At 48.9% G+C, this 27,627-nt stretch overlaps 1 protein-coding gene across 8 annotated transcripts in view; it reads right to left on the bottom strand.

Annotated features, from left to right (window-relative positions):
• atp13a2 (ATPase cation transporting 13A2) overlaps positions 1 to 27,627 on the bottom strand; it is a 164,962-nt gene that overhangs the window by 122,382 nt on the left and 14,953 nt on the right. Inside the window, exon 1 of one of the 8 annotated variants that reach the window (XM_072478342.1) lies at positions 2,868 to 2,901. The exons of the other annotated variants lie outside the window; for them this stretch is intronic. The gene's annotated coding sequence lies outside the window, so the exon portion shown is untranslated. Of the gene's footprint in view, positions 1 to 2,867; positions 2,902 to 27,627 lie in introns of those variants that run through there. 8 annotated transcript variants of the gene reach the window in all.

The raw sequence follows: 27,627 nt of genomic DNA, 5'->3' as shown, positions 1-27,627 counted from the left end.
TACAAAGAGAACAAAAAGTGCTGGGAAAACTCAGCAGGTCAGGCAACATCTGCAGAGAGAAACAGAATTTAACATTTCAGGTTGAGCAACTGGGTCACAGGATTTTTTGTTTTAATTTCAGATTTCTAGCATTCTCAATATTTTGCACTGTATTAAAAGAAAGACTGCTAAATATTGAAAGACAGGGTAGCAAACAAAACTGTTTTAAACAGAAATCCAGGGCACTGGGGAGATCGAATATCAGACTAGGGTGTGGAGCACGAGGATTCCGCACAGTAGCATTGTGGATAGCACAATTGCTTCACAGCTCCAGGGTCCCAGGTTCGATTCCGGCTTGGGTCACTGTCTGTGCGGAGTCTGCACATCCTCCCCGTGTGTGCGTGGGTTTCCTCCGGGTGCTCCGGTTTCCTCCCACAGTCCAAAATGTGCAGGTTAGGTGGATTGGATGTGATAAATTGCCCTTAGTGTCCAAAATTGCCCTTAGTGTTGGGTGGGGTTACTGGGTTATGGGGATAGGGTGGAGGTGTTGACCTTGGGTAGGGTGCTCTTTCCAAGAGCCGGTGTAGACTCGATGGGCTGAATGGCCTCCTTCTGCACTGTAAATTCTATGATAAATTCTATGATATATGATTCCGTGCTCGGGCCATTGTCTCACGTTTAAACAAATGACACTAACCAAATTAAAGTGGCAAATTTGCATGCAATTAAAATACACACAGCAGTGACGATTTACCAAAAAAATAAAGCTGGATCAAGAAGTAGCAACTGACAAGTAATATTGTATTAGACATTAGACCAAAAAATAAGCACCATCAATAAACAATGCAAGGAAATGAATCAACACAGGGTGACTTGGCAAGAGGTCTGGTAATATCAGAAACATTGTTAAAAGGAAGATAACAAAGCTATGTAAATTTACAGTACAGAAGAGAGGTCAGCCGATCATGCCTTCACTAGAAAATTAATTCCAAACCAAAATTAATTTCATGGCTCTTCTCTCCTCATAGCCCTGCATCATCCATTTCGAATGAAGCAGTGCATGCCAGTCTGGGGATAAAACAAAAGGGAATATCCTGACCTGGGCTGACAAGGGGCAGGAGACATTTGCACCAGTTGCCAGATAATGGCCAACTTCAACGAGGAAACTCATTTCAGTATCTCAATACGGTGGAACAATTAAAAGAGCTATTATAATGCCAGGGCATTCATCAGATATTCTATAATGGTGTAGGGAGTTCAATTATGACCATCATATTTCAAAAACTTCCTTCAGGGAAAAGCAGGAAAAATAATCACAAATATATAAACTATAAGGAAAGATTACAGACAATTAATCGCTATAGATTGGAAACATTTCATTAAAAGGAGGGAAAATATAAGCTTAACATAAGCACCAAATGTAATATCACTGCTAATAGAGGCTGAAGTCAAAGTAACAAAATTGTACTCGCAGACCATTAGAAGCATGGGTCTGTTCTTCCCCCACTCAGTCTCGCTAGCCACTTCCTTCCACTGTAACCATATGGGATACTGTAACCAAGTTGCGATGCCACTGGACTAGCAACATAAAAAACAAATTCAAATCACAAGTTGGGAATTGAATTCAAAAACTTGTGGACTAGGACCAGAAAATGACCATGCAAGATGGCGAACTGTTAGGTAGTCTCAAAGAAAAACTGTTTCCGTACTCAGCCTGGTCAATGTGATTCCAGACCCTCAACACTCGCTGACTCTCAACATTCGCAACGCAATTCCGAGTCTGTTCCGGGGCTGTTTAGCACAGGGCTAAATCGCTGGCTTTGAAAGCAGACCAAGGCAGGCCAGCAGCACGGTTCAATTCCCGTAACAGCCTCCCCGAACAGGCGCCAGAATGTGGCGACTAGGGGCTTTTCATAGTAACTTCATTGAAGCCTACTTGTGACAATAAGCGATTTTCATTTCATTTTCATTTCATTTCATTTCATTTCAGTTAGTAATAAATGATGTAGGAACTAATTTTTAAAACTAAACAAGCTTCATTCTGACTTTAATTTTTCAGCACTCAAGTATTGACAAATGTTTGAGATCTTGGTTCAGGTCTAGCTCCCACAGACTTCTTCACTCATCCTGTCTGTATCCTGCAGCCGAGCCCACCAAATTCCTCACCTTAACTTTTAACAGTGACAACTTTTCTACAGAGTCATATACAGTCGGTCACTGTAACTTTAATGAAAGAAAAACTCCGGGTTTATATTACTTTTTCTGAAAAGACACTGCATTCTTCATGACCCCTCACCCCCTAGTTCTGATGTACATTACATGAACTGCATTTAAACTCTATTCTTCCTGTGTCTCCTGACCAATCAGCACAAATAATGCCGTGCCCATATCAATGTCACATGGCCAACATTCCACTGCTTTGGTTAATCCGAAAGGGTTAACAATTTAAAAATATTGTCCTATCCAAATCAATAACTTCGGGAATGGAGGAAAATGGGGTGGGGAGGAAAGAATTCCAATATCCATTAGCTGCAAGTGTCTAATTTTCTAACAGCTATTTATGCTAGAATTACACATCCTTCCATAACACTGAAGGTCGGAGAATAAATTCCAGTTGAGAATGAAAGCAGAACAGAAAAGGAAATGATCTTAAAAAGATGAGAAAAGTTTCTTCAGAAGCCATAGACATTTATCTAACCAAAAAGACGCAGAATTTGCCCAATAGCCGTTGCCAAGGGACAGCTGAAAAGTACACCCCTGCTTCAGGTTATTGCACCTGTTTTACTCAAGATACAGGTCTGAACAAACTTAGTCTACAAAAGCACTCAAGACTGTAAAAGGTGAAAAATATTTAACAGGTAAACTATCAGATTACTGCACCACGTCACCTTCTCGACAGATTCTGTTCCTGAACCACCTCACCTCCGGTTAAGAGCCACGCCCAATGGCTAATAGTTTACCCTTTCAGTACCACACCGCAATTTTGTCATGCAACAACTGCTTCCATTCACACAGTGCCTTTACACAAAATGTCCAAAAGATCACGGGCCAGTCAAGAGATTTCAGAATTTTCTTGGAAGAGTTGAAGGTTTTGAATATAATTCATGTAGAATACACAGAAACAAAAGGAATGTGAGCAGAATAAGGCAGTGAGGGATCATGGACAAAATTTGTACAAAAAGAAAATAGTCTTTGAACTCTGTCATTCTGCTGTTTCCTGCTCTGTGTGCACTGAAGCATCCTTTGCACTATTTCTGGCCTATTGTTCTCGCTAATATTTTTGTTTATCAGCCTAACTCTACCTCTGACCCACTCAAACCTTATTCTCTGCTTTCTATACTACCCATCTTACTTACCCCTGCTCTTCTGATTCTACTCTACCCATCAAAACCCCATATTCTTGTTTTCATTCTTGCTCTATAGGAATTTCTCAATTCAAGCTTTCTCACAAAAATTCATAAAAAGCACAAGCTTATTAATGTTGGGCCCAAAATGTACACATTGGGTAACCCTTCACGAGTTCAGTGAGTGGAGTTCGGGGTAATTGCTCCTCTGTATATTATCAAAGAACTTGCCATAGATTTTCACACTGAGCAGCAACTTAAGTCTGCCTGTAGTCTGAATGGAGTCAGACATTTACTAGAGGCAGGCTCAAACAAAGCACAGTTCTATTCAGTGAGATAAAGCTGGGCTTTATACACAGCCATATATATACTTACCCAGCATGGCTGTTACAACACGAGACATTGATGTTTGCTGCACAAGGATTTGCTTTGATTATTTACAAATATTCTTTAGAATCAGAACTCAAACATGGGCAGGCGCAACCCCAAAAGTTGCAGCGCCACAGGGCTGGATTCTTTATAAATGAACATTTTCTGAATAGTGGTTATGTCAGTCGATTAGTAATTCAGTGCATGGACTAATGAACCTGTAGCCACCTAAATTGGCCAACTCCCGATTTAAAATGGTGAACGCCAAAGGCTGGAGGGAAATTCAGCCAACACAGGCAGAAACCAGCAGGTGCAGGTTTGCTGTGTATTTAACACTGCAAAAGCCCAGACAGCATCGATACCAGTGACCATCAGCATGCTAATGTAGCAGCCATCTACATACTAATGAGCAATCCCCAGGAACAGTAGCAACATTTGGGACACACAAAACTAAGCCAGACTCCCCGGTGCCAGCAGGAGCCAACACAAAGGAGGTTAACGAACACCTCAAGACCGCCCATCGATCAGGGAACCGCACCAGGATTGGAGAAATCGAACCAAGCGATTGGAACAAAGTCCAATCACCTAGAACCAGGTACAGGGTCCGCCCCGAAAGGCAGGAAGCCCCTGGGGACTATAAAGTTAAGCCCCCAAGTTCAACTCGCTCTCTTCGTCCTGCCCGGGTCACCCAGCAACGCGAACCAGCCTTGACCGTGACCGGTGCAGTGACCACCGAAAGAAGTAAGTCTCAAGTCAACGCTCGCTACGAGATAGGCGCTCTTAGCTACCAATCCGTACCAACTTCGAATCCCGCAGACTCAGAACTCGAACGAAAGACCATTTGTTCCCCTGACCTGGTGGGCCAGTCCGAAGTTAAGTATAGGCCTGTTGGCTGTAGAAGTAGCTTAGATGTAGAATTTGTGCATGAGTAGCGATTACTGTGTATAATAAATGTGCTTTGATTTGAATCTTACTAATCGGTGTATTGGGTTATTGATCATTACTTGAACTTAAACCTCGTGGCGGTTATCATAAAGATACCTGGCGACTCGAGAGCAAAGGCAATAAAACAGAGCAATTGAACCAACTGAAAAGTAGCAACATTATTTGGCGACTCCGCCGGGTAGTACAATTCAAACCAAAGCACATTTATTGTACACAGTAATCGCTACTCATGCACAAATTCTACGGCTAAGCTACTTCTACAACTAACAGGCCTATACTTAACTTCGGACTGGCCCACCAGGTCAGGGGGACAAATGGCCTTTCGTTCGGGTTCTGAGTCTGCGGGATTCGAAGTTGGTACGGACTGGAAGATAGGAGCGCCTATCTCGTAGCGAGCGTTGAATTAAGACTTACTTCTTTCGGCGGTCACTGCACCGGTCACGATCAAGGTTGGTTCGCGTTGCTGGGTGACCTGGGCAGGACGAAGAGAGCGAGTTGAACTTGGGGGCTTAACTTTATAGTCCCCGAGACTTCCGGGTGCGGCTATGCAGAGCTAGGTCGCATATTCGGTAGCTCCCGCTTGGAACGGACTTTTGGGCTCTTTTCAGGGCCCCCACGGCATTTGTTTGACATTTCCCGGTGTGGGAAGAAGACTGCAGCATTCCCCTGACAGTGTCCCCCAGGAATGTTATGTCTTTTGGCTACCAGACCCGGCAGAAACAGTAAAAGATTTGGCTTGAGCTGCAGGAATAGACAAAAGCCTCTTCCAGCATGCAGGCGGGGGGGAAGGGCAAGCTTAAAGCTGCAATCTGACTTGAGGGCCTCTATCAAAGGTGAATTCTAGCAGCAGAGGGACCAACTGTGAAAAGATCTACCAAGGCCATTGAAGAAGCAGGGATGAGGCTTCCGGTGGCGGCCATGGAGGAATAGGTCGCGCATTCGGCAGCTCCCGTCTGGAACCGACTCTCAGACCTTTTTCAGGCGTTTCCATAGACTTTTTGGGGCAGACTGGTGAAGCGAACACTGCCAAAAGGATTCCCTCTCGACTTTCGGTTGCGGCTATGCGGAGCTAAGCCGCACGATTCGGCAGCTCCCGCTACCACGGACTTTCGGGCTCGTTAGAGGAGCCCCAACGGAACTTTTTTTTTTGACGCAACCCGTGAGGAAGGGAAGAGAGAGGTCCCCCTCCAACTTCTATGAAACGGACCAGAAGTGTGACGGCCAAAGGAGCGGCACTGGAGCAACGGGAGAAGCGAGGGAAAGAAAACAAAATGGCGGCGGCCAGGGACAAAGGGGAGCTGCAGGAGTTCATCATGCGCTGCTTCGAGGAGCAGCGCGATCACCCAGAAGGCCCACAAAGCTAAGATCCAGGAGGTACAGAAAAGAATCAGTCAGAAAGAGGACGAGCTTGTGGGCCTGGCGGTGAGAGTGGAGCAGAACGAGGCGCTACACAAGAGGTGGGCGGGAAGACTCGAAGACCTGGAGAACAGGTCGAGGAGAAAGAATCTGCGAATCCTGGGTCTCCCTGAGGGAGTGGAGGGGGCTGATGCCGGGGCATACGCGAGCACGATGCTCGAGGCGATGATGGACACGAAGGCCCTTTCGAGGCCGCTGGCGTTGGACGGGGCACATCGGGTGCTGGCGAAGAAGCCCCAGGCAAATGAACCGCCAAGGGCGATGGTGGTGAGGTTCCACCAGTTCATGGACAGAGAGTGGGTCCTGAGATGGGCCAAGAGGAGCGGAGCAGTAAGTGGGACAATGCAGAGATCCGAATATACCCGGACTGGAGCACGGAGGTTGCAAAGCGGAGAGCGGGTTTCAACCGGGCCAAAGCAGCGTTGTACCGGAAAGAAGTGAAATTCGGAATGCTGCAGCCAGCGCGACTGTGGGTCACATACAAGAGCCAACACTATTACTTCGAAACGCCTGAAGAGGCGTGGACCTTTGTACAAGCCGAAAAGTTGGACTCTAACTGAGGGTTTGTGAGGGTGGGGGGGATGTTTTGGGGTTTGATGTGTGATGGTTGTTGTATATAGGGGGTCAATCACGCGCAGGAAATGTTGCATGGGCTGGGGGAGAGAGACAAGGCCACGACAGGAGCTGCGCCAGAGGGGGCGGAGCGGGCTTTGGAAAGCGTGGGGTGTTTTCCCGCGCGTGGGAAGAAAGGTGGGAAGGGGAACGAAGGAATGCATATGGATTGGGAGACTCCCACGTGGGGAGGTCAATGGGACGGCGGGGGAAGCCGGGGTCAGCAGGCGTCAGCTGACTTACGGGAGTGACATGGGGGGAGCAAAAAAGCTAGACAGGGGTCTAGCGGGGGGGTGGGGAGGGGGGGGAAAGGGAGGGGGAAAAGGGTTGCTGCTGCACTGGCCGAAAGGGAATGGGACACAGAAGAGGTGGTCGGGACGGGGGTCCCCCCTCTGGGGGACTGGAGGGTGGACACGGGACTTGCCCAGAAAAGGAGATGGCTAGTCGGGGGGTGGGGGTCTAGAGTCTGCCCACCTTTTTCCTTCTTTGACCACAGGGTTTTAATTCATGTCGCCGGACACAAAATTACTCTTCTGATTCGAGGGTAAGATGCCCAATGTCAGTTAAAAGCACATGTTTGTTCGGAAACAGATCACTGTTCACCCAGTCTTTATGACAGGTTTTCACACGACTACAAACTCTTTCCGTCCACCCAGGTAGGGAGTCCACCCAGGTCACCCAGGTAGGGGGTAACGGCACTAAACCCCGCCCTACCCAGGGATTCCACCCATTCTTCTCCCGCAGCGGCCCACACACACCTCATGTTTCCTTCACTTCATACGCTCTGGAATGGTTCTCTACACTCTGCGTTGCCTTTGGCAGGCCTTAGTTTCACCTTCTCTACTCTCCCTTTGGTTGTGGTACAAAGAATGCATTTTGCCACGTTCCGCACGCTCACCCCTTCTTTCCTTTACCTCCCGCGACCCCCTGGTCGCTCCCCACAAGCTATTTACACACATGACACAATTGGTTGCTAATTACTGCTGCTGCACACACTGCTACACGCGAACTACCTCTGAGCCCTGGGACGAAACTCTATAAAACTGGCCGCCCTGAAATTCGGCTGGTTAAGATAAGCCTCAACCACCACTGGTTGCAAGTAAAGAAAAGACTGGTCAAAGAAATTGTCTGACCACTCCCCGCATCGACCACAAGCTGCGAGAGTCTCTGTACTTAAGAATTTGCAATTCTTTTCTATCCAAAATGGTATTTTTTTTTAAAAGTCACACATGGTGACAATCATAACGGGTAATTGGAGTCAGGAGAGAAAGACTAATAAAACAATATATTAACCAAAGATAATAACAGATATTATGCTTGCATCCCCAGGATTACATGGAAAACAGACTTCACAGGATGAAGCAAGGACTGCTGACATGCGTTTGGATCATCGCTGGACCTCTGCAACTGTGCGTGCAACGAACCTTTGTTACAAACCCCACCAGCCCGGACACTACACCACACATAAAGACAGACATCGAAACCCCCACCTGGTGCGAAAACATTGCCAAATAGAACCCCGTTTCATACATAGTAGAGGCCCTTCTAGTAACTGCAATAATCTGCAGTGTCATTCAGACACGCCAACTCCATAAATGGCGAGCAAAAGCCTCCTGTAGCAGAGCTCCCAACACGACAACTCAGTAGGCAAATCCTGGGACAGCTCAGAACAGGAGCTGGTGCCGCTTGATCTGGGAGACGATGTGATGAACTGGATTGTCCTATTGTTCCTTTAATTGCCTTTTAATGGCCCTTTTGCAGGTGTGAGTTTCTGCATTAAGTCTGGGCTGCAGCTTGTATATTTGCAAACTGTAGTCTGTCTGTGTCCCAAGCTTGACCACAGTTCCCATCACTCTTTGCGGGAGGCCATTTTAGATGGCCACATTTTCCCCAATGCTGCCTCACGCCGCTGAGGACCCGGGTTCGATCCCGGCCCCAGATCACTGTCAGTGTGGAGTTGCACACTCTCCCAGTGTCTGCTTGGATCTCACCCCCACAACCAAAAAGATTTGTAGGGTAGGTGGATTGCCCACACTAAATTGCCCCTTAAATGGAATTAAAATTAATTGGATACTTTAAAAAAAAAATTTATTTTAATGCACTGTTTAAATGGACTTTGCCCACTGCATGTGTCAGGAGTAAGTTTCAAACTACAGTCAAGGGTGACACGACCTGTTTTTATTGTAGCAATGACACCAAGCTCTCTTTAACTTAATGAGTGTGTTGGTATCTGTGCGGCTTCCCTCTATCCCAAGTGAGCATCATTTATATATAGTTACACAGTTACTCCTGGTTACATTGACCATTTCTATCTGATACTTAGCATTTCAATTTTCTCCTCTCCTGCAGCACGATTTCTAGCTATGCTGATGCAATGGAAGTTGGCAAACTTCTGGTCACTACACAGTCAGTCTATGATAGAAGACTTATTTGACCTTCAAAGGCTTATACAGAAAGTTTTGACAAGGTACAAAGAGAACAAAAAGTGCTGGGAAAACTCAGCAGGTCAGGCAACATCTGCAGAGAGAAACAGAATTTAACATTTCAGGTTGAGCAACTGGGTCACAGGATTTTGTGTTTTAATTTCAGATTTCTAGCATTCTCAATATTTTGCACTGTATTAAAAGAAAGACTGCTAAATATTGAAAGACAGGGTAGCAAACAAAGCTGTTTAAAACAGAAATCCAGGGCTCTGGGGAGATCGAATATCAGACTAGGGTGTGGAGCACGAGGATTCCGTGCTCGGGCCATTGTCTCACGTTTAAACAAATGACACTAACCAAATTAAAGTGGCAAATTTGCATGCAACTAAAATACACACAGCAGTGACGATTTACCAAAAAAATAAAGCTGGATCAAGAAGTAGCAACTGACAAGTAATATTGTATTAGACATTAGACCAAAAAATAAGCACCATCAATGAACAATGCAAGGAAATGAATCAACACAGGGTGACTTGGCAAGAGGTCTGGTAATATCAGAAACATTGTTAAAAGGAAGATAATAAAGCTATGTAAATTTACAGTACAGAAGAGAGGTCAGCCGATCATGCCTTCACTAGAAAATTAATTTCAAACCAAAATTAATTTCATGGCTCTTCTCTCCTCATAGCCCTGCATCATCCATTTCTAATGAAGCAGTGCATGCCAGTCTGGGACTAAAACAAAAGGGAATATCCTGACCTGGGCTGACAAGGGGCAGGAGACATTTGCACCAGTTGCCAGATAATGGCCAACTTCAACGAGGAAACTCATTTCAGTATCTCAATACGGTGGAACAATTAAAAGAGCTGTTATAATGCCAGGGCATTCATCAGATATTCTATAAAGTGTAGGGAGTTCAATTATGACCATCATATTTCAAAAACTTCTTTGAGTGCAGGGAAAAGCAGGAAAAATAATCACAAATATATAAACTATAAGGAAAGATTACAGACAATTAATCTCTATAAATTGGAAACATTTCATTAAAAGGAGGGAAAATATAAGCTTAACATAAGCACCAAATGTAATATCACTGCTAATAGAGGCTGAAGTCAAAGTAACAAAATTGTACTCGCAGACCATTAGAAGCATGGGTCTGTTCTTCCCCCACTCAGTCTCGCTAGCCACTTCCTTCCACTGTAACCATATGGGATACTGTAACCAAGTTGCCACTGGACTAGCAACATAAAAAACAAATTCAAATCACCACAAGTTGGGAATTGAATTCAAAAACTTGTGGACTAGGACCAGAAAATGAACATGCAAGATTGCGAACTGTTAGGAAGTCTCAAAGAAAAACTGTTTCCGTACTCAGCCTGGTCAATGTGATTCCAGACCCTCAACACTCGCTGACTCTCAACACTCGCAACGCAATTCCGAGTTAGTAATAAATGATGTAGGAACTAATTTTGCATTTAATAAGGTTCCCCATGGTAGGCTTCTGCAGAAAGTAAGGAGGCATGAGATAGTGGGAAATTTGGCCAGTTGGATAACGAACTGGCTAACCGATAGAGGTCAGAGAGTGGTGGTGGATGGCAAATATTCAGCCTGGATCGCAGTTACCAGTGGCGTACCGCAGGGATCAGTTCTGGGTCCTCTGCTGTTTGTGATTTTCATTAATGACTTGGATGAGGGAGTTGAAGGGTGGGTCAGTAAATTTGCAGACGATACGAAGATTGGTGGAGTTGTGGATAGTAAGGAGGGCTGTTGTCGACTGCAAAGAGACGTAGATAGGATGCAGAGCTGGGCTGAGAAGTGGCAGATGGAGTTTAACCCTGAAAAGTGTGAGGTTGTCCATTTTGGAAGGACAAATATGAATGCGGAATACAGGGTTAACGGTAGAGTTCTTGGCAATGTGGAGGAGCAGAGAGATCTTGGGGTCTATGTTCATACATCTTTGAAAGTTGCCACTCAAGTGGATAGAGCTGTGAAGAAGGCCTATGGTGTACTCGCGTTCATTAACAGAGGGATTGAATTTAAGAGCCGTGAGGTGATGATGCAGCTGTACAAAACTTTGGTAAGGCCACATTTGGAGTACTGTGTACAGTTCTGGTTACCTCATTTTAGGAAGGATGTGGAAGCTTTGGAAAAGGTGCAAAGAAGATTTACCAGGATGTTACCTGGAATGGAGAGTAGGTCTTACGAGGAAAGGTTGAGGGTACGAGGCCTTTTCTCATTAGAACGGAGAAGGACGAGGGGCGACTTGATAGAGGTTTATAAGATGATCAGGGGAATAGATAGAGTAGACAGTCAGAGACTTTTTCCCCGGGTGGAACAAACCATTACAAGGGGACATGAATTTAAGGTGAAAGGTGGAAGATATAGGAGGGATATCAGAGGTAGGTTCTTTACCCAGAGAGTAGTGGGGGCATGGAATGCACTGCCTGTGGAAGTAGTTGAGTCGGAAACATTAGGGACCTTCAAGCAGCTATTGCATAGGTACATGGATAACGGTAAAATGATATAGTGTAGATTTATTTGTTTTAAGGGCAGCACGGTAGCATTGTGGATAGCACAATTGCTTCACAGCTCCAGGGTTCCAGGTTCGATTCCGGCTTGGGTCACTGTCTGTGCGGAGTCTGCACGTCCTCCCCGTGTCTGCGTGGGTTTCGTCCGGGTGCTCCGGTTTCCTCCCACAGTCCAAAGATGTGCATGGTAGGTGGATTGGCCATGATAAATTGCCCTTAGTGCCAAAATTGCCCTTGGTGTTGGGTGGAGGTGTTGGGTTTGGGTAGGGTGCTCTTTCCAGGAGCCGGTGCAGACTCAGGGAGCTGAATGGCCTCCTTCTGCACTGTAAATTCAATGATAATCTATGATTAATCTAGGACAAAGGTTCGGCACAACATCGTGGTCCGAAGGGCCTGTTCTGTGCTGTATTTTCTATGTTCTATGTTCTATGTTAATTTTAAAAACTAAACAAGGTTCATTCTGACTTTAATTTTTCAGCACTCAAGTATTGACAAATGTTTGAGATCTTGGTTCAGGTCTAGCTCCCAGACTTCTTCACTCATCCTGTCTGTATCCTGCAGCCGAGCCCACCAAATGCCTCACCTTAACTTTTAACAGTGACAACTTTTCTACAGAGTCATATACAGTCGGTCACTGTAACTTTAATGAAAGAAAAACTCCGGGTTTATATTACTTTTTCTGAAAAGACACTGCATTCTGCATGACCCCTCACCCCCTAGTTCCGATGTACATTACATGAACTGCATTTAAACTCTATTGTTCCTGTGTCTCCTGACCAATCAGCACAAACAACGCCGTGTCCATATCAATGTCGCATGGCCAACATTCCACTGCTTTGGTTAATCCGAAAGGGTTAACAATTTAAAAATACTGTCCTATCCAAATCAATAACTTCGGGAATGGAGGAAAATGAGGTGGGGAGGAAAGAATTCCAATATCCATTAGCTGCAAGTGTCTAATTTTCTAACTGCTATTTATGCTAGAATTACACATCCTTCCATAACATTGAAGATCGGAGAATAAATTCCAGTTGACAATGAAAGCAGAACAGAAAAATAAATTATCTTAAAAAGATGAGAAAAGTTTCTTCAGTAGCTGTGTATACTGTGTATAATAAATGTGCTTTGATTTGAGTCTTACTAATCGGTGTATTGAGTTATTGATCATTACTTGAACTTGAACCTCGTGGTGGTTATCATAAAGATACCTGGCGACTCGAGAGCAAAGGTAATAAAACAGAGCAATTGAACCAACCGAAAAGTTAGCAACATTATTTGGCAACTCCGCCGGGTAGTAAGATTCAAACCAAAGCACATTTGTTATACACAGTAATCGCTACTCAGGCACAAATTCTACGTCTATGCTACTTCTACAACTAACAGGCCTATACTTAACTTCGGACTGGCCCACCAGGTCAGGGGAACAAATTACCTTTCGTTCGGGTTCTTTTGCAGAGTTAAATACACAGCAAACCTGCACCTGCTGGTTTCTGCCTGTGTTGGCTGAATTTCCCATCAGCCTTTGCCGTTCGCTATTTTAAATCGGGACTTGGCCAATTTAGGTGGCTACACCCCCTCCTTGTGATCCTAACGCGAAGCGTGAAGGATCACATAACTGCGTTGCTTTCCATTCCCTGACCCGGCGAGCACTTTTCGATGGCCTCTACACTGACCATAACTATGCAAAAAGTTTTAACTGACAATTCTAAGGGGCGCTATGTCAAACAGGGACATGCATTACAAAACAAGAAAATGGGAACCTCTAACTATCCTTAATACACTACACTCACTTAAACATTTCATCACTCTAACTTCCTCAACCATACAAACAAAATCATAGCAGTTTATACACATTTTTCCTGGCTTGGCAGTCAAGCTCAGGATCGTACAATTGCTCATGAACATTTCTTTATTTACAACAAAAACGCAAACGAATGCTCTTTATTATAGATCGCGGGGATCGGGGTTCTGGTCGTATCCAAAAATAGGGGATCTGATCCTATATACCGGGGTGCAAGCGCGGTAGGCTCTCATTCTCCATTTTCTCAGACACATAGTCTGCACGATGCAGCAGAGTATCGCCAATACCAATAGGGATTCTATCAAGTAGGACAGGGAGTACCAGGTTATAAACCTGGCACACCAAGATGGTGTGGTGTCGCTGGTGACTGGGCTCTGGGTACTGTGGGGAAGTGAATCATTAACGGCTGGGGGGCTTGAGGTCATGGGGTTCGCGTTCGCACGCAACCAAATGTCCATTATAACGATGAACCACGCGGAGGATGTCCTCATGGTTCTTCCTCTTTCACTTCTCTTCTCTTCTTTTCTCCGGTCCTGGAGCTTCTGGAGTTGTGTGTGATCAAGCATAGTGTCTGTTACTATCTTGGTTTAACATCTCGTATGATAGCCTGTCTGTCCTTTAGTGCCAATTACTCCCTTTATAATTGGTCACTATGTGTGACTCCCTCATTATTTTCCAAAAACCGAATTTCAGGACAAGACACACGTACAAATAATGAACCAGTGCGAGCCGTCTCACAGACTGTGCGATTTGCCATCCAAAAGTTTGAGGATGTAAATAGCATATGGTTAGCAACCTCAGGGTTACCCGAAACAAAACAAAACTTTTTGAACTAAAACTTTCCAAAATGAGGTGCGTATGGGCCGCGACGGGTAAGAGTTGGATGGGGTCCCCGGTTAGGATGGCGACCAATGCCGTGTCTCCCCTACCCGAGCGTAGCTGACCAGAGGGTGGTTCTCAGGCAGGGCGGGTCCCAAGCCGTTTCTCCACTGCCTGAGCAACCAACAAGAATGGGCAAGAAATGTAGTCATCGTGGGGGGCTGCCGTATTGGTTCTTCCCTCAAAACCAGAAGGGCAGTTATGAATGGGCGTCTGTCGACAGACGAGTTCCTCTGAACTGGCGTCTGGGACAGTAGCAAGTCTCTGTGGGCAAGTCCTCAAGAGGTTTCTGCTGAAAGGGCGTGGGGCTGTGGGAAAAAAAAAAATTCCGGTCTGACATACATGTAACAAACACTACAAACAACATAAACCATGCTGCAGGTTCCATCAGAAAGGACACCGTTTCTCCCAAGCGGTTCCTTTTAAAACATCATCTGGACACCTCAGTTATCGGTTGCAAAAAGGGTCGCAAAGGGGTTCTCGGTTTGGGAGTCAGACTCAAGGTCGTCATCTTCTCCCGGATGCCAAACTCTTGAATGTATCAGGGCTGATAGGGCTGCTTGGTATGATTTTGGATCGCTCTCGTCATTCCGGACGAGTCTGAACCAATTATCTCTGTGCCACTAGGTGGTGTCTAGTTGTGTGGGGATGGAATCGGGGTCGTCATGGTAGATCGGTGGTCGGGTTTGTGTAGGAAAGTGATCGTGAAGGGATCACTCGAACATTTCTTGCCCGTTCTGGTCGGTTGCTCAGGCAGTGGAGAAACGGCTTGGGACCCGCCCTGCCTGGGAACCCCCCTCTGGTCAGCTACGCTCGGGTAGGGGACACACGGCATTGGTCGCCGTCCTCCCCGGGGACCCCATCCAACTCTTACCCGTCGCGGCCCATACGCACCTCATTTTGGAAAGTTTTAGTTCAAAAAGTTTTGTTTTGTTTCAGGTAACCCTTAGGTTGCCAACCATATGCTATTTACATCCTCAAACATTTGGATGGTAAATCGCACAGTCTGCGAGACAGCTCGCACTGGTTCAGTATTTGTAAGTGTGTCTTGTCCTGAAATTCGGTTTTTGAAAAAAAATGAGGGAGTCACACATAGTGACCAATTATAAAGGGAGTAATTGGCACTAAAAGGACAGACAGGCTATCATACGAGATGTTAATAGGAATTAAGGGCTATGGAGAGAGAGCGGGTAAATGGAGTTGAAATCAGCCATGATTGAATGGTGGAGTGGACTCGATGGGCCGAATGGCCTTACTTCCACTCCTATGTCTTATGGTCTTATGGTCTTAAACCAAGATAGTAACAGACACTATGCTTGATCACACAGAACTCCAGAAGCTCCAGAAGAGAAGTGAAAGAAGAAGAACCATGAGGACATCCTCCGCGTGGTTCATCGTTATAATGGACATTTGGTTGCGCGCGAACCCCATGACCTCAAGCTCCCCAGCCGTTAATGATTCACTTCCCCACAGTACCCAGAGCCCAGTCACCAGCGACACCACACCATCTTTGTGTGTCAGGTTTATAACCTGGTACTCCCTGTCCTACTTGATAGAATCCCTATTGGTATTGGCGATACTCTGCTGCATCGTGCAGACTATGCATCTGAGAAAATGGAGAAGGAGAGCCTACAGCGCTCGCACCCTGGTACATAGGATCAGATCCCCTATTTTTGGATATGACCAGACCCCCGACCCCCGCGATCTTGTTGCTCTTTTTCACCTTAGTCTATTTGCTCTGATTACGTCACCTTTGCGCACGAGTCGCCAGGTATCTTTATGATACCGCCGCGTGGTTCAAGTTCAGGTTATGATTAATAATACAGCACACCGCTTAGTAAGGATTAAAACAACGGTCATTTATTATATACAACAAGCAATATTAATATCCTAATACTACTTTCTATATAATAAACCTATCACTACTGGCCAATACTTAACTTAGGAAGAGCCCACCAGGTCAGGGAAACGAATGGCTTGTCCAATCAGATCTGGCCCGCGGGATTCAAAAGGCTGCTACAGGTCGGTGGCTAGGTGTCTCTACCGGATAGCGATCGCTGGATTCAAACTTACTGTTGCCGGTTGCTGTTCTTGCGAAGGTCTCGAGCAGGCGAAGAGGAGAGAGAGAGAGAGATCTGAACTTGGACCCTCACTTTTATAGGGCCCAGAGGCTTCCCGCCTCCCGGGGCGGCCCTTGACCCTGAGTCCCAAGTGATTGGATCTGTCCCCAATCTCTGGGGTCGATGTGTCCAATGGTGAGGCAATTTCTCGATCGGGGGGTGGTCGCTCACCTGTCTTTGTTTCGGCCACTGCAGGCGCCGACAGGTTTGGCCCGGTATTCAATTGCTAATATGTTACAATTGTTCCCGGGGATAGCCAATTTAACTGCAGATGTCTGGATAGATGGGCTGCAAACTGTCCTGAATGTAACTGCAAATACCTGGGTTGATGGGCTGTTGATAGCCCTGAGTATCGATCTGGGCTAACTTCCCAGAGCCGAATATGCAATACTGTCTGCAGCTGCCTGCTTGTGTCTTCTTAGCTGCTTTTCCCAGCAGTCTTTCGGGTTAGCCATTTTAAACTGGGTTTTGGCCAGATTAATCGGAACGCAGCCATTTTACGTGGCTACAATCTATAATAAAGAGCATTCGTTTGTGTTTTTGTTGTAAATATAGAAATGTTCATGAGCAATTGTACGATCCTGCGCTTGACTGCAAAGCCAGAAAAAATGTGTATAAACTGCTATGATTTTGTTTGTATGGTTGAGGAAGTTAGAGTGATGAAATGTTTAAGTGAGTGTAGTGTATTAAGGATAGTTAGAGGTTCCCATTTTCTTGTTTTGTAATGCATGCCCCTGTTTGACATAGCGCCCCTTAGAAGTGTCAGTTAAAATTCTTTTGCATAGTTATGGTCAATGTAGAGGCCATGTAAGAAGTGTTCACCAGGTCAGGGAATGGAAAGCAACGCAGTTATGTGATCCTTCACGCTTCGCGTTAGGATCACAAGGAGGGTGTGTAGCCACTTAAATTGGCCAACTCCCGATTTAAAATGGCGAACGACAAAGGCTGGAGGGAAATTCAGCCAACACAGGCAGAAACCAGCAGGTGCAGGTTTGCTGTGTATTTAACACTGCAAAAGCCCAGACAGCATCGATACCAGCGACCATCAGCATGATAATGTAGCAGCCATCTACATACTAATGAGCAATCCCCAGGAGCAATAGCAACATTTGGGACTAAGCCAGAGTCCCCGGCGCCAGCAGGAGCCAACACAAAGGAGGTTAATGAACACCTCAAGACAGCCCATCGATCAGGGAACCGCTCCAGTATTGGAGAAATCGAACCAAGTGATTGGAACAAAGTCCAATCACCTAGAACCAGGTACAGGGTCCGCCCCGAAAGGCGGGAAGCCCCTGGGGACTATAAAGTTAAGCCCCCAAGTTCAACTCGCTCTCTTCGTCCTGCCCGGGTCACCCAGCAACGCGAACCAACCTTGACCGTGACCGGTGCAGTGACCGCCGAAGGAAGTCTCAAGTCAACGCTGGCTACGTGATAGGCGCTCCTAGCTACCAATCCGTACCAACTTCGAATCCCACAGACTCAGAACCCGAACAAAAGGCCATTTGTTCCCCTGACCTGGTGGGCCAGTCCGAAGTTAAGTATAGGCCTGTTAGTTGTAGAAGTAGCTTAGACGTAGAATTTGTGCACGAGTAGCGATTACTGTGTATAATAAATGTGCTTTGATTTGAATCTTACTAATCGGTGTATTGAGTTATTGATCATTACTTGGACTTGAACCTCATGGCGGTATCATAAAGATACCTGGCGACTCGAGAGCAAAGGTAATAAAACAGAGCAATTGAACCAACAGAAAAGTTAGCAACAAACCAGAGTCACGAGTTCAAATTCTACCACTGCAGCTGGCGAATTAAAATTTCATAGAATCTAGAATAAAAAGATAGCATCGATAATAGTGACCATGAAACTACCAGATTGTCATACAAACCTATTTGCTTTAGGGAAGCAAACCTATGGTCCTTAGCCAGCCTGATCTATGTGACTCCAGATCCATAGCAACTGTCCTCCGAAATTGTAGTTGTACACAAGAAGGCAGTTCCCTACCACAAGGACAATTTGGTATGGTCAATGAAGCTGGCCTTGCCAAAGACACTTACACCCTGAAAAGTAATTATGGAAATAAAAGGTCTTCTTTCAAGGCACTGGTTCTTTTGCGGGGTTGTCTACATGTAAATAATGTTTGAACTTACTAGGAATGTTTATGGTTCAGTCAGATGCTGGGTGGGGTTACAGAAGTACTATTTGGGGGGGGGGGGGGGGGGGGGTGCAGGGACAATGAGTTGAATGGCCTCTTTCAGTGCTGTAACCTTTCTATGATAGGAACATAGGAATTAGCAGGGTACATGGATTGGCCACGCTAAATTGCCCCTTAATTGGGAAAAAAAATAATTGGGTACTCTAAATTTATTTTTAAAATTAAAATAAATAAAAAGCATGCTAAAATATTTCACAGGAGTGTTATAAAACAAAATTTGACATCAAACAATGTTAGGACAGATGAACAAAAGCTTGATCAGGACAGATGAACAAAAGCTTGGTCAAAGAGGTAGGCTTGAAGGAATGATTTTTAAAAAGGAGTGTTAACGGCAGAGAGGTCTAGGAAGGGGGTTCCATAGCTTAGAGCCTAGGCAACATAATGCACAACTACCAATGGTAGAGCAATTAAAATCAGAGATGCTCAAGAGGCCAGAATTCACCAGGTTGATCCCAGGTATGGGGGGATTTTCTTATGAGGGGAGGTTAAATAAGTTGGGCCTGTACTCATTGGAGTTTAGAAGAATGAGAGACGACCGTATTGAAACATAAAGGATTCTCAGGGTGTTTGACAGGGCAGATGCTGAGAGCATGTTCCCTCTTGTGGGACAGTGTAAGACCAGAGGGCATAATCTCAGAGTAAGGGGTTGCCCATTTAAGACAGAGATGTGGGACATTTTCTCTCAGAGGGTGATGAATCTGTGCAATTCTTCATGGCAGAGAGCTGTAGAAGCTGGGTCATTAAGTATGTTCAAGGCTGAGATCGACAGATTTTTAATCAGTAAGGGAACCAAGGGTAATGGGGATAAGGCAGGAAAGTGGAGTTGAGGATATCAGATCAGCCATGATCTCATTTAATGGCAGAGCAGACTTGATGGGCTGAATGACCTACTTCTGCTCCTACTTCTGGTCTAATTGGAGGATGGCAGAGGGCAAAGCAACAAAGAAAGCACATCAAAGAGCAACTCACTGCAAATACCCAGGGATTTGTGTATTAGAGCGCTGCTGTGAATAAAAGCATTGCTAATATGGTCACTGTCCAGCTGCTCATCTTTGAGGAGTTGATGATTCCTTCAATGTCAATAGAAGGGCTCACTTGCTTTGCACAGCATTCAGGAAATTACAAAAGATATTGGCAAGTTATTTAGTCACGAGATGCTTGAGAATTTCCAAATAAAAATGTAGTCCATTTCATTTCTGGAATTTCATTTCCAATTTCTGGAATTGTGAACTGCTTTATTTAAAAGGATTTGATCTCTTTTTCTGTCTGAATGAGACTACTTTATGCCAGAAGATAAACTGTTCTAAGCTTCCCAGCTGACCATTGACCAACTAATGTAGCCACAGCTCAGGTACAGAGTTGGAGATAACATTAGATGCAAATTAGACGGCTTCCGGTGACGGCGGGCGGGAGGCAGCCACACACTGGAGGGCTCCCTTTCGGGAATAGAATTTTAGGGGTTTTAATGCCCGGCCCCAGGGGCAACGGAGGCTGAAAAAGCTGTAAGAAGGCACAGTGAGGAGAAATGTCCAAGCTGGGTGTGGTAGTATGTATTGGGGGTCATGTGGGACTGGAAGCCCTAATGTCATTGGCTGACAGATCCCGGGTCCTGGTTGGCCGTTGACCTCATACTCCGCCCTGAAGGCGAAGTATAAGAAGCCGGTGCCTTCCCCCGCAGGCCAGTTTACTATCGGGCTGCTGGGGAACAGACACGCTTAATAAAGCCTCATCGACTTCACTCTATTCGTCTCACGGAGTCTTTGTGCGCCACAATTTATTAAGCGTGCCTAAAAAGGACTATGGAGCTCAGGATCATTCCAGAATGCCTGAGGATCAGCCCCCACGCAGTGAATGCGGCAGCAGCCTTCAAACACTGGCAGACTTGCTTTGAGGCCTACATCACATCGACCACAGGCCGAGTCTCAGACGAACAAAAACTGCAGGTCCTGCACTCGAGGGTGAGCACGGAGATTTTCACCCTCATTGAAGACACCCGCGATTTCCAGACGGCGTTCACAGCACTGAGAAGTCTCTACGTTCGCCCAGTTAACCAAATCTACGCTCGCTACCAGCTCGCGACAAGACGGCAAGCTCCCGGAGAATCGATGGACGAGTTCTACGCCGCGCTGCTGATTTTGGGAAGAGCCTGCAGCTGCCCGTCGGTGAATGCAAACGAACATACGGACATATTAATGCGCGATGCTTTTGTTGCAGGTATGCAATCCTCCCAAATCCGCCAAAGACTTCTAGAAAAAGAGTCGCTAGGACTCTCAGAGGCACGGGCCCTGGCAGCCTCGCTGGACGTAGCCGCGCGTAATACCCGCGCCTACGGCCCCGACCGCGCGGCAGGCCATTGGGCCCCGTACGTACCCGCCGCGGCAAACTCCCTACCCCCCCCCCCCCCCCGGACACCCCACAGGCTTGCGCAGTCCAAACGCCGAGTCGCACCGGGGGCGCCCGCTGTTATTTCTGCGGCCAGGCGAAGCACCCCCGACAACGCTGTCCGGCCCGCGCAGCCATTTGCAAAAGCTGCGGGAAAAAGGGCCACTATGCGGTGGTGTGCCGATCCCGCGTGGTCGCCGCCGTCCCGGGAGAACAGGGAGCCCTACAGGCAGTCTATGCCTCCCAACCCCCCCAGCACACCATGTGCGACCCGCAGGCGCCGCCATTTTGGGTCCCGACCACCGCGGCCCCGGGAGAACTGGGAGCCCTGCACGCCGCCTATGCTCCCCAAGCCCCCTCCCCGCAGTCCATGTACGACCCGCCGCCGGCGCTCCCGATTTGGGTGCCGGCCAACACTCTCCACGGAGAGGACGGGGTTTTTCGCCTCCCGAACGCCACCCTCACCCCCGTCCCGCGCCCCACGCCTGACCCGCCGGCGCCACCTACCTTGACCCCGACCACCGCTGTCCCCGGCGAGGGAGCTCCGCACGGTGCCAGCGCTCGCGGCCCCACGACTGACCCGCCGGAGCCGCCGACCTGGGCCCTCACCCCCGTCCCGCACCCCACGCCTGACCCGCCGGCCTGGGCCCCGACCACCGCTGTCCCCGGCGAGGGAGCTCCGCGCGGTCCCAGCGCTCACGGCCCCACGACTGACCCGCCGGCGCCGCCGACCTGGCCCTCACCCCCGTCCCGCGCCCCACGCCTGACCCGCCGGCGCCGCCGACCTGGGCCCTCACCCCCGTCCCGCGCCCCACGCCTGACCCGCCGACCTGGGCCCTCACCCCCGTCCTGCGCCCCACGCCTGACCCGCCGGCGCCGCCGACCTGGGCCCTCACCCCCGTCCCGCGCCCCACCTTACCTGGACCCCGATCACCTCCGTCCCCGGCGAGGGAGCTCCTCACGGTCCCAGCGCTCGCAGTACTGACCCGCCGGCCTGGGCCCCGACCACCGCTGTCCCCGGCGAGGGAGCTCCGCGCGGTCCTAGCGCCCGTGGCCCTGGCGCTCGCCGTCAAGGAACTCCTCGCGGTCCTAGCGCCCGCGGCCCGGGCGCTCGCAATGCAGGAGCTCCGCGCGGTCCTAGCGCCCCCCAGACCCCCCAGCACTCAATATGCGACCCGCAGACGCCGCCATTTTGGGTCCCGACCACCACGAGGGGAGGAGGGGCCCCGCCATCTTGGACCGCCCCCGACCTGTACGACGCATGGGGCGGCCATTTTGTCCACCCCCGACGCCATCTTGTGACCCCTCAGCGATGTATGGGGGTGGCCATTTTGTCCATCCCCAACGCCATCTTGGACGGCAACAACGGACCCCACCCCACTACTACAACCACGGCACGCTTCGGTTACACTCGATCAGGCTCGGCCCCGGACTCTCCAGACGACGACGACAACGGTCCTAATTAACGGCCACGAGACGCCATGCCTAGTCGACTCCGGGAGCACAGAAAGTTTTATACATCCCGACACGGTAAGACGCTGTTCCTTAACTACCTTCCCCAGCGCACAAAAGATTTGCCTAGCTGCAGGATCCCACTCCGTACAGATCCAGGGATTCTGCATAGTTACCCTAACGGTACAGGGGAGGGAATTCAAAAACTACAAACTTAACGTCCTTCCCCAACTCTGTGCCCCCACCTTGCTGGGCTTAGATTTTCAATGTAACCTACAGAGCCTTACGTTTAAATTCGGCGGCCCCATACCCCCACTCACTATCTGCGGCCTCGCCACCCTCAAGGTGCAACCCCCGTCCTTGTTTGCGAACCTCACCCCGGATTGCAAACCCGTCGCCACTAGGAGCAGACGGTACAGCGCCCAGGACCGGACCTTCATTCGCTCCGAAGTCCAGCGGCTACTAAAGGAGGGCATAATCCAGGCCAGCAATAGTCCCTGGAGAGCGCAGGTGGTAGTAGTGAAGACAGGGGAGAAACAAAGGATGGTCATTGACTATAGCCAGACCATCAACAGGTACACACAACTAGACGCGTACCCTCTCCCCCGCATATCCGACATGGTCAATCGGATTGCCCAGTATAAAGTCTTCTCCACCGTGGACCTCAAGTCCGCCTACCATCAGCTCCCCATCCGCCCAAGTGACCGCAAGTACACAGCCTTCGAGGCAGACGGGCGGTTATACCATTTCCTATGGGTCCCTTTTGGCGTCACAAACGGCGTCTCGGTCTTCCAACGGGAAATGGACCGAATGGTTGATCAACATGGGTTACGGGCCACGTTCCCGTACCTCGACAATGTAACCATCTGCGGCCACGATCAGCAGGACCACGACGCCAACCTCCAAAAATTCCTCCAGACTGCCAAAGCCTTGAACCTCACGTACAACGAGGACAAGTGCGTTTTTAGCACCGATCAGCTAGCCATTCTGGGCTATATAGTGCGCAATGGGATAATAGGCCCCGACCCCGAACGTATGCGCGCACTCATGGAATTTCCCCTCCCGCACTGCCCAAAAGCCCTGAAACGCTGCCTGGGGTTCTTTTCATACTACGCCCAGTGGGTCCCCCAGTACGCAGACAAGGCCCGCCCCCTAATACAGACCACGACTTTCCCGCTGTCGACAGAGGCTTGCCAGGCTTTCAGCCGCATCAAAGCGGACATCGCAAAGGCCACGATGCGCGCCATCGACGAGTCCCTCCCCTTCCAGGTCGAGAGCGACGCCTCTGACGTAGCTCTAGCGGCTACCCTTAACCAAGCGGGCAGACCCGTGGCCTTCTTCTCCCGAACCCTCCACGCCTCAGAAATCCGCCACTCCTCAGTGGAAAAGGAAGCCCAAGCCATAGTGGAAGCTGTGCGACATTGGAGGCATTACCTAGCCGGCAGGAGATTCACTCTCCTCACTGACCAACGGTCGGTAGCCTTCATGTTCGATAATGCACAGCGGGGCAAGATCAAGAACGACAAGATCTTGCGGTGGAGGATCGAACTCTCCACCTTCAACTATGAGATCTTGTACCGGCCCGGAAAGCTGAACGAGCCGTCTGATGCCCTATCCCACGGGACATGTGCCAACGCACAAATTGACCACCTCCAAGCCCTCCACGAGGACCTCTGCCACCCGGGGGTCACTCGGTTTTACCACTTCATCAAGTCCCGCAATCTCCCATACTCCTTAGAGGAGGTCCGTACAGTCACAAGAGACTGCCACATCTGCGCAGAATGCAAACCGCATTTTTTCAGGCCAGATGGAGCGCACCTGATTAAGGCTTCCCGTCCCTTTGAACGCCTCAGTCTCGATTTCAAAGGGCCCCTCCCCTCCACCGACCGCAACGCGCATTTCCTTAATGTAGTGGACGAATACTCCCGCTTCCCTTTTGCCATTCCCTGCTCCGACATGACCGCGGCCACAGTCATTAAAGCCCTGAACAGCATCTTCACGCTGTTTGGTTACCCCGCATACGTCCACAGCGACAGGGGGTCCTCTTTCATGAGTGACGAGCTGCGCCAGTTCCTGCTCAGCAAGGGCATAGCTCCAAGCAGGACGACCAGCTACAACCCCCGGGGGAACGGGCAAGTAGAAAGGGAGAACGGCACGGTCTGGAAGGCCATCCTACTGGCCCTACGGTCCAGGGATCTCCCAGTATCACGGTGGCAGGAGGTCCTCCCGGACGCTCTCCATTCCATCCGGCCGTTATTATGTACGAGCACTAATCAAATGCCTCACGAGCATCTCCTTGTCTTCCCTAGGAGGTCCTCCTCTGGAACGTCGCTGCCAACCTGGCTGGCGGCCCCAGGACCCATCCTGCTCCGAAAGCACGTGCGGGCACATAAGGCGGACCCGTTGGTCGAAAGGGTTCACCTCCTCCACGCAAACCCCCAGTACGCCTACGTGGAGTACCCCGACGGCCGACAGGACACGGTCTCCCTGCGGGATCTGGCGCCCGCCGGCACCACGCACACCCCCCCGGCACCATCAACCCAACCGCCCCCCTTCCTGCCACCGCCGCACCCCGCGACCGCCCCCTTCCCAGGAGGATCAGTCCCCCTCCCCTTTGCACCGACAGCTGAAACCGTGCGGCTCCCGGAGGCGACAACGCTGGTACAAGCACCCCCACCACCGCCGGGGCCGAGGCGATCGACACGGACGACCAGACCGCCCGACCGACTCGTGGCGTCGATGTAAAACAAACATGGACTGTCCAATGAACATTTTGTTTTTCCTAAATCCTCTGTAAATAGTTGTAACAGGACGATACTGTCCAATACTGTACTACCATGTAACTGTTCTATCCTCCCAGGACCAGTACTGTAAACCCTTACCACCATACGAAGCATCACCCCGCCGGGTTCATTTTTGACAAGGGGTGAATGTGGTAGTATGTATTGGGGGTCATGTGGGACTGGAAGCCCTAATGTCATTGGCTGACAGATCCCGGGTCCTGGTTGGCCGTTGACCTCATACTCCGCCCTGAAGGCGAAGTATAAGAAGCCGGTGCCTTCCCCCGCAGGCCAGTTTACTATCGGGCTGCTGGGGAACAGACACGCTTAATAAAGCCTCATCGACTTCACTCTATTCGTCTCACGGAGTCTTTGTGCGCCACACTGGGGAAAAAAACATCCGTGAAAAAGGGGGTCAATGTAAGTCCGCCGGTGAGTGGAAAGGTCAGTGCGGGAGCTGTAAGGAAAACAGAGGCTGGGGCACCAGGGGAGGCCACATTGCTCGTGGCAGAAGAAATGACCACGGTGATGGCCATGAAACTTGAAAAACAGTTCACAAAGCACATGGAAGCGATGAAGAAGGAGATGGGGGCGTTATTGAAAGTGCTGGTGGAGGATGAGATTGCCCCGGTGAGGGCAGCGGTATAGAGCGCAGCGGCGGAGGTGCGGGAGCAAGGTGAGACACTGAAGGAAGTGGAAGAGGCATTAGCGCAGCACACAGGGGGCAGCACAGTGATGCAGTGGGTTAGCCCTGCAGCCTCACGGCGCTGAGGTCCCAGGTTCAAACTCAGCTCAGGGTCACTGTCCGTGTGGAGTTTGCACATTCTCCCCGTGTTTGCGTGGGTTTCGCCCCCCCCCCACAGCCCAAAGATTTATGTACAGGCTAGGTGGATTGGCTATGCTGAATTGCCCCTTAATTGGAAAAAATGAATTGGATACTCTAAATTTATTTTAAAAATAAATAAATAAATTATCGCAGCACAGTGATCAACTCACCTCAATGGGGAAGGAGCTGCGGAGGGCGATAGAGACCAACAGGGTCTGCGAGCTAAAATGGAAGACCTGGAAAACAGATCCAGGCGGCAGAATCTGAGGATCGTGGGTCTGCCCGAAGGGGTGGAAGGCCTGAGGCCAACGGAGTATTTTGCCACGATGTTGGCGGAGCTATTGGGGGAGGGGACGATCCCTCTCGATACGAACTGGGTCGGGCTCATAGGTTGTGGAGGCCTATACCAAAGGTGAGTGAGCCGCCAAGAGTAGTAACTGTTTGTTTCTGTAGGTACAACGTGAAGGAGAAGGTCCTGTGCTGGGCAAAGCAGAAGCGGGAGGTGCAGTGGGCTGGAGCTGGTATACGTATATACCAGGACTTTACAGTGGAGCTGGCGAGGAGGCGGGCGGCCTTCAGCCAGGTGAAGAAGGCACTGTACAACAGCAAGGTGCAGTGTGGCATAGTGTATCCAGCTAAGTTGAGGGTGATCTACAAATCCAAGGACTTTCATTTTGGGACGGCAGAAGCAGCAGAGGGGTTTGCGAAGGCAGAAGGACTGTGACAGAATTGAGAAATGGGACAGAGCGGGTCTTGTAACGATGTAGCCTCATGTAACTTTATTTTTTCACTGCGTGCTGGTGTATGTACTAAATGAGTCGACGCTGTATATTTGGACACGGGAAGAGTTGGGACTTTCATTTGCAATGATGGTTCTTTGGGGCTTGGGTGTGTATGCTGAGGTTGTGTGCTAAAGGGGATTTCTTGGTTTTCCTGGGACCGGGCAAGGGGGAAGGGGACCCGGGCGGGGACCTCCATGCTGGCCGGTTTAAGCCGGCCAGCGAACAGGAGTGAGATTGGGGGGGGGGGGGGGCTGCGGCCATTGGGGCCTGGTAGAACAGGTTTCGGTGAGTCTAGCCGGGGTGAAAGGTTGGGGGAAGGAACCGAGGCTGGGAGGAGCAGTTTACAAGAGGAAGTGGAGGGGAGGAATCTGTGTGTGGTGGGGGGGGGGGGGGGTCTACAATTCATGGGTGTCATTCGCGGTACTCTTTCGGGGATTGGATGGCGTTGAATATTATATATGTCAATGGTGACCATAAGCGATTCCTGATTCTTTTTTCTTTTTTTCTCCTTGGGAGGTTTTGTTTTACTTGATGCCTATATTGTCATGCGGGCCATTGTTTAGGGGGTGGTGGGAGGATGGGATCGTTGTTGTTAACAAGGGGATTGACATTGTATTCGTTACTGTTTACTGTTTGTTGGTGGGGTGCAAATTTTGAAGAAAATGTGAAAATGGAGAATAAAAACATATTTAAAAAAAACATTAGATTTATTTTGCAAGAATCCTGATATAGATCATCATGCATCACTGCGGCATACATTAAGATAAGACAGCCTCG

Source organism: Scyliorhinus torazame, chromosome 16, assembly GCF_047496885.1.
Source record: "Scyliorhinus torazame isolate Kashiwa2021f chromosome 16, sScyTor2.1, whole genome shotgun sequence".
Taxonomy (NCBI): Eukaryota; Metazoa; Chordata; class Chondrichthyes; order Carcharhiniformes; family Scyliorhinidae; genus Scyliorhinus; species Scyliorhinus torazame.
The sequence above is the reverse complement of the archived record's forward strand: the minus strand, read 5'-3'. Positions and strand labels throughout refer to the sequence as shown.